This window comes from Phaenicophaeus curvirostris, chromosome 12 (genome assembly GCF_032191515.1).
Source record: "Phaenicophaeus curvirostris isolate KB17595 chromosome 12, BPBGC_Pcur_1.0, whole genome shotgun sequence".
Classification (NCBI taxonomy): domain Eukaryota; kingdom Metazoa; phylum Chordata; class Aves; order Cuculiformes; family Cuculidae; genus Phaenicophaeus; species Phaenicophaeus curvirostris.
In genome coordinates, this window is record NC_091403.1 from 14,636,935 (window position 1) to 14,650,439 (window position 13,505).

The following is a 13,505-nucleotide window of genomic DNA, read 5'->3' on the forward strand; positions in this document are numbered from 1 at the left end:
TACTAAGTATTTGAACCATACAGCCTGTAATTAGTATCACAGAATAATTTCCATATTTATTTATAAAGCATTTAATTAACATAAATAGTCATTATCGGGAAATAGAACCAGATCATTAAAGTTTAGAAAACTGGGAAGTCAGATTGACATGTGTTAAGAAGTACCTAAAAGATTGGCTCAACTACCTGTTTGAAACTGTTCAGAGAGAAAAATCTCTGCTTCCAAACAAGCTGAAACAAGACACCACTTTGGAAATACAAGCAGTGTGTCATCCACATGATATCACTGAACAGAACAGTTATTTTGTACAGTGAGAAAACATTGGGTCACCCTTCTCACTAACTGAGGCTTTCCAAGAAAAAGCATCTGACACATCTGCACTGAAAATCTGACCCACATTATGGCTGATGTTTTCATAACATAGCTCAACTGCTTTTCTGCAACTCCACACCATTTCAAAATGCTTTTCCAAATACTGCTTTCTTTCAAAATACTTTCAACATTTACAGTACTTTCAATGCTTTCAACATGTTTTACCTACTCAGAAAGCACATTATGCAGAAAAGAAAAAAAGAAGGAAAAATGTGGCACTTCCATGTTTCTGTTTGCAAGCTACATTCATCACTCCTCAACAATTAGCTAGAGAGTCACAGGTAGCTAAAAGTATGTACTGGTTGACTAAAAGAATGTATTTGTGGCCTTGCTGTCAGTGCTTCTGCCATTCAGGATCCAGAGCATTCAGTGTTAGACTTCTATCTAGGTAGCAATAAACCCACCAACTTTTAAAAATCTACAGAACATATTCCAGACAATATTGCAGTTGCCCTGTTATGTCAGAACTATGTCTATCTTTTTTTAGCATAAGATACTTCTTTGAAGTGTAAGTGCAAGCGCACCAGAGCAAGGTGATAGACCACAATCTGCCTTGTTTGGACCATCTTCTAACTAATTCCTAGACAACAGAGGTTGGCTTAAGTACCGAGTCATGAGGATTTAACCTCAATATTGATATTTTCATTGTCTGTTATTTTATATTTGGTACTTTTAAAATCTGTATCACAGCCCAACTCCTCTCCTAATTATCTGAAATTCTTTTCTTCTGTAACTGCTTTGGAATGTTCCCTAATACTATTACAAATACTGGTCTTATTCTATTAGGTCCTAGTTATACTCATCTATAGATTTGGTTAGGTAAGAGCGTACTTATTTAAAATGCGAGCAACTGCTGAGAAAGGAGGCAAAACAAAGTAGCAACATTAAATCTCACCGGTGAGTCACTGTGAATATAGGTCAGGTCAAGCCTCTGGCCTTTTCTGAGCTCTGTGAGGATTTGGTCCAGCTTACCCGAAGAAGCCCCTAACCTCAACAGACCCCTCATGCAGTCAGAACTCAAGCTTAGGTTTGTATTCCTTCACCCTAATAGCACTGCCACTTCAGCATGTAAGTTTAGAGGAGATGAACACTTTCTTAGCAACTGTTCCACAACCTGCAGCTGACAAAGGAGATAAAAGTGAACACAAACCAAAGCATCTTGAGAGTAAAATACAAAACTTCTTTATTTCTTTAACCCAAAATACCCCTCATCATGCTATGGATCCACTCAATCTCACCCATTACATCTGAAAATCAGTGTGCTAAGAGCAGGAGGGGGACAGGGACATACCTGATCTGATTCATACCTGGGGGAAGCCCTCTGCTGCAGCAGTAAGGAGCTCAGATAGAGAACTGTGGATTAATTAAACTGCTTTTCACCTCCTTGAAAAAGTATGACTGAATGTTAATGCAATAGAAGTTATTGATGTAACCATGTTTGAATTTGACTCATAACAACAGCGCAAAACTATCTTAATATGTGGCAGTTTTTAAAAATCACAGTCTGACTCTTAATACCAAAATGAATACTTCAAGTATAAATAATGACATTGGAGGAAGTGTCCTTGGCAAGCCGATTTGTTCCATGCTGCTGATGGTTCCTGTTAGCGACATGGGTTTTTTCAAGAAGGAGACAATGGAAAACAGATGCAAAAGCACTTGCCAGGAGGCCAGGGAATGGCAGCTTTTCCAAATGTCAAGTGTGCGGAGTGGAGTCAATTTAAAAGAGAATTAATTATTTAAACTGAATTAATTTGACTACAATGAAGCCCTGATAAGTAATTTCATCCATCCTGCTTCCTACTGTGCTACTCCTTGCAGTCTAACTCTAAATACTGACCTCTATTTGCAAATACTTAACTGAAAAATCTCTTGCCCACCCATAATACCAATATGTTGCTTTTTTTAATATCTTTACTGAATCTCTTCCAGGAACTCACCCAAAGAATTGTGCTCACCTCCTCCACATTCCCAACTCAGACTCGTTTAATCCCTGTGTCCCTTTCCCCCCTTTTCCTCTTTCAGCTTTGTGCTTCTTGCGGTGTTCTCCCAGGTGCTAAAGGCAATTTCCATCACTGCATTCATCAGATCCATCTTTTGCCTGTAAATCTGTCCATTGCATAAAGTCCCTCATATCTTCATTTTTCAACACCTTTTCTCTTTTCCTCCATGTGTGTCCTCATCATTGCTTGCCTTTGGGGGAAGGAAGGTGGCTGAATTTTAGGTTTATAGCTTTCATATAGAAGCTCATTTTCTCAAAAGGATATGCATACCTACTGCCTCTAAACCAGTCATCCCGAAGTGCTCCATTTACCTCAGCGACATGGGCCCTGATGTTGTAATACAACAGATTATCATCTGTAGAAGGACAATGGTTACCTAATGCTCTTTTTCCTCTATAGCTGTTATATGAAATGTAGCAAACACGAGCAGAGCCACTGTTGCTCTGAAACATTTTGTTTCCCGCAGGAATATCCATCGCCACGTCTACCAGTGACAGGCCAGAGCTGTCACTTTTGGTTTCCAGTTTCAACAGAGGAACCATTCCAAAAGCATCCTTTTCTGTTGCTGTTAATAATTTAAAGCAAAAGCATCAATGCTAGGACTTACGTAAACTCCTTTATTTCTTCTGTTTCATAGAGGAAAAAGAATTCCTGTCTATTAAACAATAAACTTTATTGCCCTGGATCTTGTGTGTACTGGGAATGCATATCAGATTAAGTATATCAGGGTAAAAATCAGCCCCATTAAAGCAGCTCAAAGTCCTAAAATTGAATACTATTTTAACACTTCCATGGAGTCATTCATATTCAGTTGTCATTTACAGGAGCTCATAATGAATATAAACAAGAATTAAAACAGCTGAGGTGCAACAAAAAGTATTTAGTGTAACTGATTTTTAAACTGACAGTTAAGAACTCTCTTCCATAGCAGGCTCAAGGCCTTGGAGCATACAATCGGTTGGGATATAGCGCTCCTTATCCCCTGGTGTACTAGAGACAACATCTGAAATGTGAACACACTGAGGCCAAACATCTTCACTCTGCACATTATAAAAAGAGATGGGAAGCTGGTAAAGAATTTCATCACACAAATGTAACCCAGCAGATGCTAATTCACTTATTTTTTTTAACCTAAAGCCAGTGACTAACATGAAGCACAGTGTTTAATTGTGGTTCAGTTGCTGTAATATAAAGGCATTGCAGGAACTCCTCTCTGACAGCCGTCCCAATTTAAAGGGTAGGCGGAACTGGAAAGGATCCTATGGAAGGGTCAGTGAGCAGCAATTCATTAAAGATATACAACAATCTTCATAGAGCTGCAGTAATGTAGTATTTCTAAAATAATTTTGTAAGCTGTCATTTTCCTGTCATGCAAGGGGAACGACTAATGTACATATGGAAAAATTTGAGGGAGTTCTTCGAAACCATAATATTTTTCTTGATCATTCATAACCAAATATGTAAAGAACTATTCGCCATATCACTATTGCGCAGCTTGTATTAGATCTCCATAGTTACACTTTGCATAACAAGTAAAAAAATGAAGTGTTTTTGCAGGGCTGATAAGCAGACAGGAAGCAAGCGAACATCTGCTACAACTTTAGCTAGTTTTGCTTTCAGCAACTGCTGAAAAACTTCAGGCTCCGCATTCCTCGTAGTGCTAGCTTGGCCTTTGACACTGGCAGCTGTTCAACAGGAGATGTAAAATGCTATACCTACAGAAAAGGAGGTGCGTTATTTTCTAAAGGAGTATTGGGATACTTAATGGGACTTCTTTTATTTCTATTTTCTGATTGCTAGAAATGCTGGCTAGCAGACACTACAGATGGAGTTACCTCCTGAAGGTGAACCACTTCCTGTTGTACAATTATTTTTTTCTGATGTTCTGTTATCCTTTCCAAAAAGGCTCTGTTTTGTTTTAAATACCAAAAACAATTGCACCATACACTGAATAGCAATTATATTCATTATAATCATTGTAAGGAAACCATGTGCTTCCCTAAATCGGGGCTGGGGCTTCCAGCCCAGGCAATCTGTCTTCTTGTAGTGTAACAGCACTTCTACTGCATGGACAGCCAAGGAACTCTTATACAAAACAAATAGCAAACAGCTCAGAGCAAACTGTTTCCTTGGTTAAAGAAAGAGCCACTGAACATGATGTTTTGAAAACGAGCTCAGCTGTATGGTGCAGAGTCTCTGCTTGTGTATATGGAGGCAATCTCTGTTCAGGTAGTTCAGCAGTTCTCTACCTACATCATATTTTTATTTGCATAGAGAAGTACTAACAGAGAACAATTGACAGCAGCATATTTCTTGGAGTATTGAGGTCCACGTACTGTAAATGCATCTTTATGTACTTCCTTGGAGATTGTAATTTTGTCTTGGAAATTACAACAGTTGTAATGAAACCAGATTTATCCATATATGGTAGATCCTTTGGGTCTGACACAAGGAAATAAAAATGGGCTTCAGAGTAACAACAAGAAAGATGAAGACACTACTCCAGAGTTATGGAAGGGTAACTGAGGAGAGAATCTTGCCCAGAATTTCCATGTTTTGTGCTTTGGTGTCATATGCAGTTTTTTATAGGTTCTATTCTTAAACTGCAGATAGATGCTGTTTTGCCAGGAAATAAATTAAATACAAAGATGACTTCAAACATTTGCAGGAACTATGCTGACATTCAAAATAAAGAGACATCAAATAACTTGCCTTGTGAGATCATCAAAGCAGAGACACAGTGATCAAAGCAAGAAAACAGAAGACTCCTACTCTATCTCTAATACAAGAGGCTTTATCTTTCTAGGACCAGAAGCTTACCTGGAACAGAGATATTCTGATAGTCTACAAATACAGTATATGAGGTAGTGTACTGTCAAAAGGTAAGAAAAAACAAGATGAAAAATACTCAAGTAATTTGTATCCTAATAATTCTATACTTTGGAGGGGCTCAGTAGTATTAAGACAAAAGCAGTATCTGGGAATGAATATAGGCTATGTAAAGCAGGAATGGCTGCATTATTTGCATGATCATAATGCTTTTATATTCTGGATTTCACAGGGAACTGATTTTTTTTTTAAGCTGCATTCATATTAGAATAATTAAACGTCTGTCTTGAACTGTGTGCACATTGCATCTAACCATCTAGGAAACAGGCCAAAACTTGAAGCAATTTTTAGAAGAACTGCAGAATCTTTACATCAATTCCCATTAATTTGATGTCAAAGGAAACAAATGTGTACCTGTCTGAAGCATGTGCATTCCCTGCAGAGAAGTACTAAAATAGGCATCTTCTGTCTGCCTGCCTTCCCTGTGGCCTCCAAACATCAGAAGCCAGGATCAAAATGGGCTAAGCCAGGTCTGGCTCCCAGCGTAATTAAGCTAGTTTTAGTAACCCAATATCCTGCCCAAGTTATACACAAACTTAAACACAAACAAAAAAAAGCTGTCCCAAACTCTACCTTGTCTGCTGCACTGAGTGCCTTGCTGCTTCCCTGATGCTCCAGTCCCTTCAAAACACATTTCCAGTCCAGGGCTGAGAACATCTAGGCAAGCTGAGAGGGACCTCCTTTCAGTCTATCAAAGCCATAAGCAGTAATTCTGCAGAGCAGTGAGACAATATTAATCACTAATCATAACTGAGAGTGCATTTTAACCCAGCCAGAATTCTTGATCGATATGAGCTTCATAAAATGTGCTGTGCTCCAAATACCCTGTGTGTCTTGCTCAGTGCACAGCCGGCTACTGAGAAAAATCTTGTCCCAGAAGGTTTGCTCAAGCACACAAAATGCATTTTTAGCATCCCAAAGGTGTGTGTGCTCACAGAGCTGAGAGTGGAACCTGTCTGACAGCAGCTTTCCAAGAAAGAGGCAGTGAGTGATGAGATTAGCTGTCATGGAAGGAGACTCCTGCTTGGAATATCAACATATCTTTTTAGTCTCTCTCATTGTGACTGTTTGTGCCTTTATCAAATTTTCAGTTTGCTTCTTAAGCTGCGGGACCATATGGCTCCGATGCATAATCCACTGAATCATGGCAAGGCTTGAGGCATTTCTTAGGTTTAACAGCAAGCACATGTGCTGGACCAGGTTAAACTCTCACAGTTAACATATGGTGCACACTGCATATGGATGGGACTACAGCAGGTATCTATATATACATACAGCTGCAAGATTGTTTTTGGAGTATCTTTTCTTGCAGGTTGTCCGGAAAATGACTGTCATGCCTTCAACAGAAATAGCAAGCAAGAGAGGCAGTGCAAGTAACACATGGCACTGGACAGATGCTAGGCACTTCCCGTGATGTGCAATGCCTGATGGCAAGGAATCCTGATGGGCCAAGGACAGGAGGCACTTGTTCCCCCTCCGATTTCCCCATACAGCTTGTGATTAAGCTAGTGCTGACACCTTGCCCAGTGCCTATTTGCAGAGCCAATAGCTGTGAGCAGTTCTTCTGGTCACAAAGCACATAATGAAAATAAGACAACCTTAGCATCTTAGCCTCTTAGCCTCTAGCATTTTTTAAATGGAAAACAAACCTGATTTTATCCTTACTTGCCTCACACAGATCTGGGGTAAATTCAAGACGTGGCACTCCTGTGATACTAGAGCAAATGAGAGGGGAGTTTACAAATGCAACAACCACCACTCGGCAGAGGGTAAGACTATTGAGTTTGTGCAGAATGTGATTTGTGCTTCAGTGGCAAGACCATAAAAATCACCCTGTAGTCATCCCTTGCTGATGTATTGCAAAAACATACTCATTTCTGAGCACTGAAAGGCATTGGAATAATGAAAGATACTTTTTAGGTACCTAGGAGATGACTATTTCAGAGAAGTCTAGCCTGCAATGCTGGGACTCAATGTAAGTAACAGACCCCAAGGCAATTGAGGGATGTCCCAAATAGCATGGCTTGATATAGTTGCTCTGGGTTGTGCAACGAAGGAGCAGCCAAGCAGCTGGCTGTTTTCCGATGGCCACACTCTACCCAAGTACTTTCTGGGACAAGAAAATTATCCTTTGGATATTTTCCAGGCTGCTTTTCTTAGTACGAATTTGAAATGCCCTCTGTGCTCACAGTGACAGAACACCTCGTGAGCAGGTGTTGTGCTGGCCTTTGCAGACAGGCGCGAGTGGTAGCAGGCAGCGGGACAACAGTCAGGAACTGAAGCAGTGACCAGGAATGTCAGAATTGCAGCCTCTGTAGAGTGGCTTTAATAAAGGTTAATGCATGTTGCCACCACCTCTGAGGTCAGCATTGGGCTCACTTTAGCAGGTTGATTGAGAGAAGGATTTGGCTTTGATGGATCTTGCCTTCCAAGAGAGGAAGGCAGCTTCTTTTCCTTTTTCTCTTCCAGCCTCTAACCTTGAGTCAATCTCTGTGGGAATCATTAGTGGCATTTGTCCAAAGAGCTGCCACTGTGAGCAATTCAACCTGCAAACCCAGACCTAATTCCACTAAAGACTCCAACTAATTCCTCATTGGCAAAACTAGGGAAAAAAAACCGAACAAACCTTGAGTCCGATTGCTTGAAAACAGTAGGACACCTAGTGGATTTATAGGGAATATCTTTGGGATGATGAGCAGCATTTTGTCATTTTCTTGGCAAAACCAACTTTGAACATATTTATAGAAGGATCATTGAAATATAAGAGCTTCTATTTAATAAATTAACCTTGTTATAGATGTTACAGCCTCCAGTTTGCCTGAAGAAGTTATTGCAGCCTATAAAAACCCAATGAGCATTGTTTGAATGACTTGGGAAAAAAAATAATTATGGGGAACTGGATGGCTCCCAAGGTCTGGGAACAGAAGGAAGGGTATTCTGCCAGATCAAAGCCATCCCAGTTGTTCCATCTGACAGCTCTCTAATGATCCTAGTGAGCAAAGTTTTATAGTCTCAGCCTGGCTCCCCAGATAATTGTACAGCTTCACAACAAGCATCACCACACTGAGCACAACTAGCCAGCTCTGTTGGTAGTTTCAGCAGGGAGTGAATTGGCCACAGAAATCAAACTGCCTTCATTCCCCAGAGCCGATCGTTTGAATCCAAATTAGAAGATGATTGGATGTGTGATAATGCTTGCCCTGCTGTCATTGGCATTATATTTGTCTGGTAGTGACACCAACCTCAAGCAGATTTTGACCTTACATAGGAAATAAAGCCCTCTGACAGTCTAGTAAGAAGATTTTGAACCATGTCTCAGAAATTATATCTCATCCAGCTACTATCCTGGAGCTGTCAGTATTATCTTGCTAATACCTCTCTGGAGGCAGCAGACACAGACAAGATGTGTGTCAAGTCCAAAATGGATGCAGAAAACTGATGACTTCATTTTGACAGTCATCACAAGAAACACCAAGTCATCAAATCTTTTGCGTTCGATTCCTCTTCCCAAAGTGTGCTGAAAATCCTCCTTCCTTTCTGATGACTAAAATACTGAACTAGTGAAAAAATTACTTCAGAAGATGGTTAATTTTTCTGGAGCTGCTCCCTTCCCACTGTTTCATGAGTGCTGCAGAGATCCATAGAGAACAGCAAAAACAGGATGAGGTTTGACTTTGGATAGGTCCCTATTCAGATCCAGATCCTTTCTTATTCCACCTCCAAGGTTAGGAAAGAAAAGGCTAGTTTACAGGAAATATTTTTGATTCTGTCTGTTTGTACTTGTGTATTCTTATATTCTTACAGCTGTAGAGCTAGAAAAACTATATAGCGTATGCTGGAATTCAAATAAGTTATCAAAAGAAAAATTCCTGTGTACTCCATAGATTTTCATTTTTCCTACCCCTGGCACAGAATTACCTGAAAAAAATAGAATTTCTTGTACATCGTAGACCCTTTAATTTGGTCCAGGGTTTCAAAAAGAGAGGAGGGGTTGTTTTATTTCAGTGGATGGGTTTTATACTTGAAGGGGTTATTTTTATGACTGACATGTCAAACTGGAGGAGTGAGTGCTAAGAGTGCGCTTTTCTCTAATTCAGCAGCTGGATTGGAAAGCTTGAATTATCTCTGCATAATTGCAATGATTCATGGATTGTTAGAAAATTGCAAAGTATTGATTGGATTTCCCCCTTAGGAAATATTTCTCCTCTGATAAAACAGAGTAGGTTCTGGGGCATCACTTTTGTCCTTCCTGCTTTCAGCCCTGGAGAAGCCTGTGGCTCCTTTCATCTGGGAAATGGGAATTTGGGTCAACAGCCATTCAAGGACAATTTTGACTTATTGTGCTTTTCAATCCCAAACCTTTCCCGGAGTTTTGCAAAGAGATGAACTTTGCACAGTTTGAACAGGGAATTCAGAGCCAGAAAAGCTGGGACCAGCAGCATATACTGGCCATCCTTTTTTCACATTCTTCTTTTTTCATGTCAAATCCAGCTGGTGGATTTTGCAAAGAGACCTTGACCTCATGGTAGGAACATTGCAACCATCAAAGATGGTGGCAAATCTCCCCCATTATTAGGGCAGGGTTTCTCTTAGGGTCTCACGAGACAGCGTCGGGAGGGAAGTAGGAGAACGAAGGAAGAATTGGGTGGGGGGAGAGCCCGATGCACAGTGCCTGGGGCTGGCAGCTTGGAGTGAATAGCTGTGAAACACATCTGCACGTTAATGGTCCTGCTGAGGCCAAAGATGGGGCTTTTTTGGCAGCTGCTGTATGAATTTCCAGAATAGAACCATAAATATGCAGTTATGAGTGTGACCTCTGCTTCTTTTCTTTGCTAAATTGAACATCCAAGGGCCAGCTGAGTACCATTTCTTGTCTCTGCTCCCCTTGCTTGGAATGTGCTGCCTCTGCAAATGGTTGTGCCTAAGTACCAACCGAAGAATTATGAGAGCGCTAATTCAAGGTTTGCAATGAATTCAGTGTTCACACAAGGACGACACTAATGGCAATTAATGCAGCAGGAATGCCAGTGCTGAACGACTGTTCTCACATTAAACGCTGTCAGTTGGAAAGCATACTCTCTTCTGTTATTTCAGGCCTGACCTCTGCTTTTTGGCCGTGTTGCACATGTATGGGAGGTGTCCCAGGCCATCCTGTAACTACAGCAGCATGCTATGGGGTGGACACGGAGAAAGAGCAGAGCAGCCAAAACCAGTCTTTGCTTACAGTGACATTTCCTGAGGTTTTGTATGTTCTCATCTGAGACATCCCTGAACAGGAACAAAATTAATCTAGGACTGAACAGAATAGAAGACCCTAATTTCTAGAGCTCTCCGCTAGTCCGGTGCTATCCTTGAGTCCTGCGGCCTGTCGATTTGTGTTTAGATGCAAAATTCTTTCTACTGTTTCAGCCTTCACCATGAAGAATCTGATTATAAATGATCAAATGCATTTAAACAGGCTAGAAATAGCCCCTGCTGCTGCTCATGTACATGGCAACAAGGAGTAGTGGTACAGGAACTTAGGGACAGTAATTTTTAGCTTAGCCAGAAAAGACATAGTCCTCACTTTCTGCCCTAAAGTCTTGGGTAGGATGAGCCAGTTCCAGATGAGGAACATCTGCAATTTGGTGCAAGAGGAAGTAATGCTGACGCATATGAAAAGCGTAAATAAAGGGTGTTTCTAGGCTCACGAACAAAATCCAAAACACAAAAAGAAGAACAGCTCTTACAGGAGGATAACTAAAAATACTTCATCTGCCATTGCTTTTTTTAGGAACTAGCAGTATTTCTGGAGGAAGAAACCAGGCCTGAGAAATGCCAAGGAGAAATTAATAGCTTTTTTAACAACAAAATTCAATGGAGAACTGCAAATAGGATGCAAGAAGGAAACCTTAATTACAGTTATAAATATACCCCAGCCTCTACATATACAAGTATCTGTTATCAACTTTAATGCACTGCCCAATGCCGTGGGATAACTTCTGAGAAGGGTGGCAGGAGCAGGGTGATGATTTTTAGTCTCAAGATTTTGGGTGTTCTGGGTTCAGCTGGAGATTAAAAAGGATGAACCCAAAGGCAATGCAGACTCCCATAGACCTCGCCACTACATTTCTGGAGTGCTTTCTGCTCCTGCACAGTCTGGCCTTGCAGTGCCCTTACAGCGCCCTTACAGCATGGGCACATGCAATTATTCCCATGGGACACCGGGAACAGCATCCTAGGGATGCGACATTCTGAATGCTCGCTGGGCTTTGTGCACCTGCAAGGAGCCGGAGGTGCACAATCTGCCAGGGCATGCCAGAGGCTGGTGGCAGGACATGTGGTGAGCCCAGACCTCAATGTCCCAACCTCACTGGCAGTGCCATACTCCTGTGGTGTGACACATCGTGGCCACACACTGTGTGCCTTTGCTGTTAGAGCTTTGTTTTCTCTGCTCAGAAGCTCCATAGCAGTGTGAACTACTTATTTTTAAATGCAGAGCATCACGTTACAGTTTGTTATCATTCCAGCATCCGGTAACTGGTGCACAGCGTTGCTGCCGATGCCTGGGGATTGCTCTCTGTGCACAGAAATGATAACACAGGCGCTGACTACAGAGGTGCCAAGCGCAGTTCTGCTGCTAATGGCCAACTGGTGGGAAAAGAGCAGTTTTAAGGGCTTTGGTTTAATCATTTGGACAGAAACACTGTTTTTAACCTCTTCTATTTATTTAGGTTTCCTGCTTGCACCAAGGGAAGCTGGTGACAAAGCCAGTTTCTCTCACAGGACAGTGCAGATGAGGATGACTGGCTTCTGGGGAAGTGGGGTGGGCAATGGCACAGCACACTGGCTCATGGCTAATTTATGCCTCATGAGCTGAAAAAGCTTGTTGGTATCTCCAATGCCTCCACCACAAGCTCCATTGGTTTTGTATTCCACTCTTGGTCTGCTTCACAGGCTGAACCTGTGAGACCCAGGAAGGCTTCCTGCCAACTCACCCCAAACTCCACCATGGCTGTGGGCAGCTCTGGGGTGGCAGCCACCACCTGCCTGTGAAGGCAGGAGGAGGGCACCCACAGCGTGGCAAGTGAGCTAGTGAGGTAGTGCTCTGTGTGTGAAGGAGCCCGTGGCGGGGGCGAGGAGGATGCCTGGTTGCAGTTTGGGCAATGAAGGTAGAAAGAGTACGAAGGCAGGTTCAGACTAGACATCAGGAAAAATTTCTTCACTGAAAGGGTTATCGGGCACTGGCAGAGGCTGCCCAGGGAAGTAGTTGAGAACTCATCCCTAGAGGTGTTTTAAAGATGGGTAACTGAGGTGTTCAGGGTTATGGTTTAGTAGTGGACTGGTACAGTTGGACTTGATGATCTCAAAGGTCTTTTCCAACCGTGTGGTTCTGAGAGAGCAGTTCAGGTAGATGCCTGTATTGTGGAAAAGTACTGCCATGATAAAGAAACATGGCTGTATGTAGGGGAGAGTTACTGGAAAAGTGTCCCACTAGCTGGTGGTCCTCATCCTATCGGTCCTGTGTGCCAGGGAGTGAGGGGAGGGGTCAACAAAATGGGAGATGAAAGATGCGTGGATGAAATGCTTAGGGACGTGGTTGAGTAGTACACAGCTATGGTTGGACTCGAAGATCTGAAGGTCTTTTCCAACCAAGTGACTCTATGGTTCTATGAACACAAACAGAATCATAGAATCACAAAGTTAGAAAAGACCTCTTGGATCATGGAGTCCAACCATTCCTATCTGCCACTAAACCATGCCCTTGAGCACCTCATCTACCTGTCCCTTAAACACCTCCAAGGTTTGTGACTCAAGGACCTCCCTGGGCAGCCTGTCCCAGTGCCCAATGACCATTTCTGTGAAAAAACTTCTTCCTGATATCCAGTCTGAACCTCTGGCACAACTTGAGGCCATTTCCCCTTGTTCTATCACATGCTCCAACAAAGCCTGGCAGTCGCCCTGAAAAAACTGTCCATTCCCAACAACGTTTGCTTTAAAACGATTATATTGTCAGGATCTCATAACGATTCGATGACAAAGAAAAAAAAAAAAGAGAAAAACGAAAAGCTAGCAGGTTCCACCGAGATTTGAACTCGGATCGCTGGATTCAGAGTCCAGAGTGCTAACCATTACACCATGGAACCCCTTCATACCTAACCTCATCCGCCTGGCTCTACTTCCCTCCCGGCACAGCCCGGCCCGCTGCCGCCTGCAGGCAGCGAGGGCGCCGGTGCGGACGGGCGAAGCGCGGTCGGCCCC

At 42.2% G+C, this 13,505-nt stretch overlaps 1 long non-coding RNA gene and 1 other non-coding gene across 2 annotated transcripts; one reads left to right on the forward strand and one right to left on the reverse strand.

The window, feature by feature from the left end:
• The first annotated feature begins 4,639 nt into the window (after nucleotides 1–4,639).
• LOC138725750 (uncharacterized) lies at nucleotides 4,640–11,415 on the forward strand. The gene is made up of 3 exons (XR_011338299.1): nucleotides 4,640–5,257; nucleotides 6,943–7,033; nucleotides 11,038–11,415. It is a non-coding gene; the product is annotated as an uncharacterized lncRNA (long non-coding RNA).
• A 1,903-nt stretch (nucleotides 11,416–13,318) lies between these two features.
• TRNAQ-CUG (transfer RNA glutamine (anticodon CUG)) lies at nucleotides 13,319–13,390 on the reverse strand. Its single transcript has one exon. It is a non-coding gene; the product is annotated as a tRNA-Gln (tRNA).
• Between the last annotated feature and the right edge of the window lie 115 nt (nucleotides 13,391–13,505).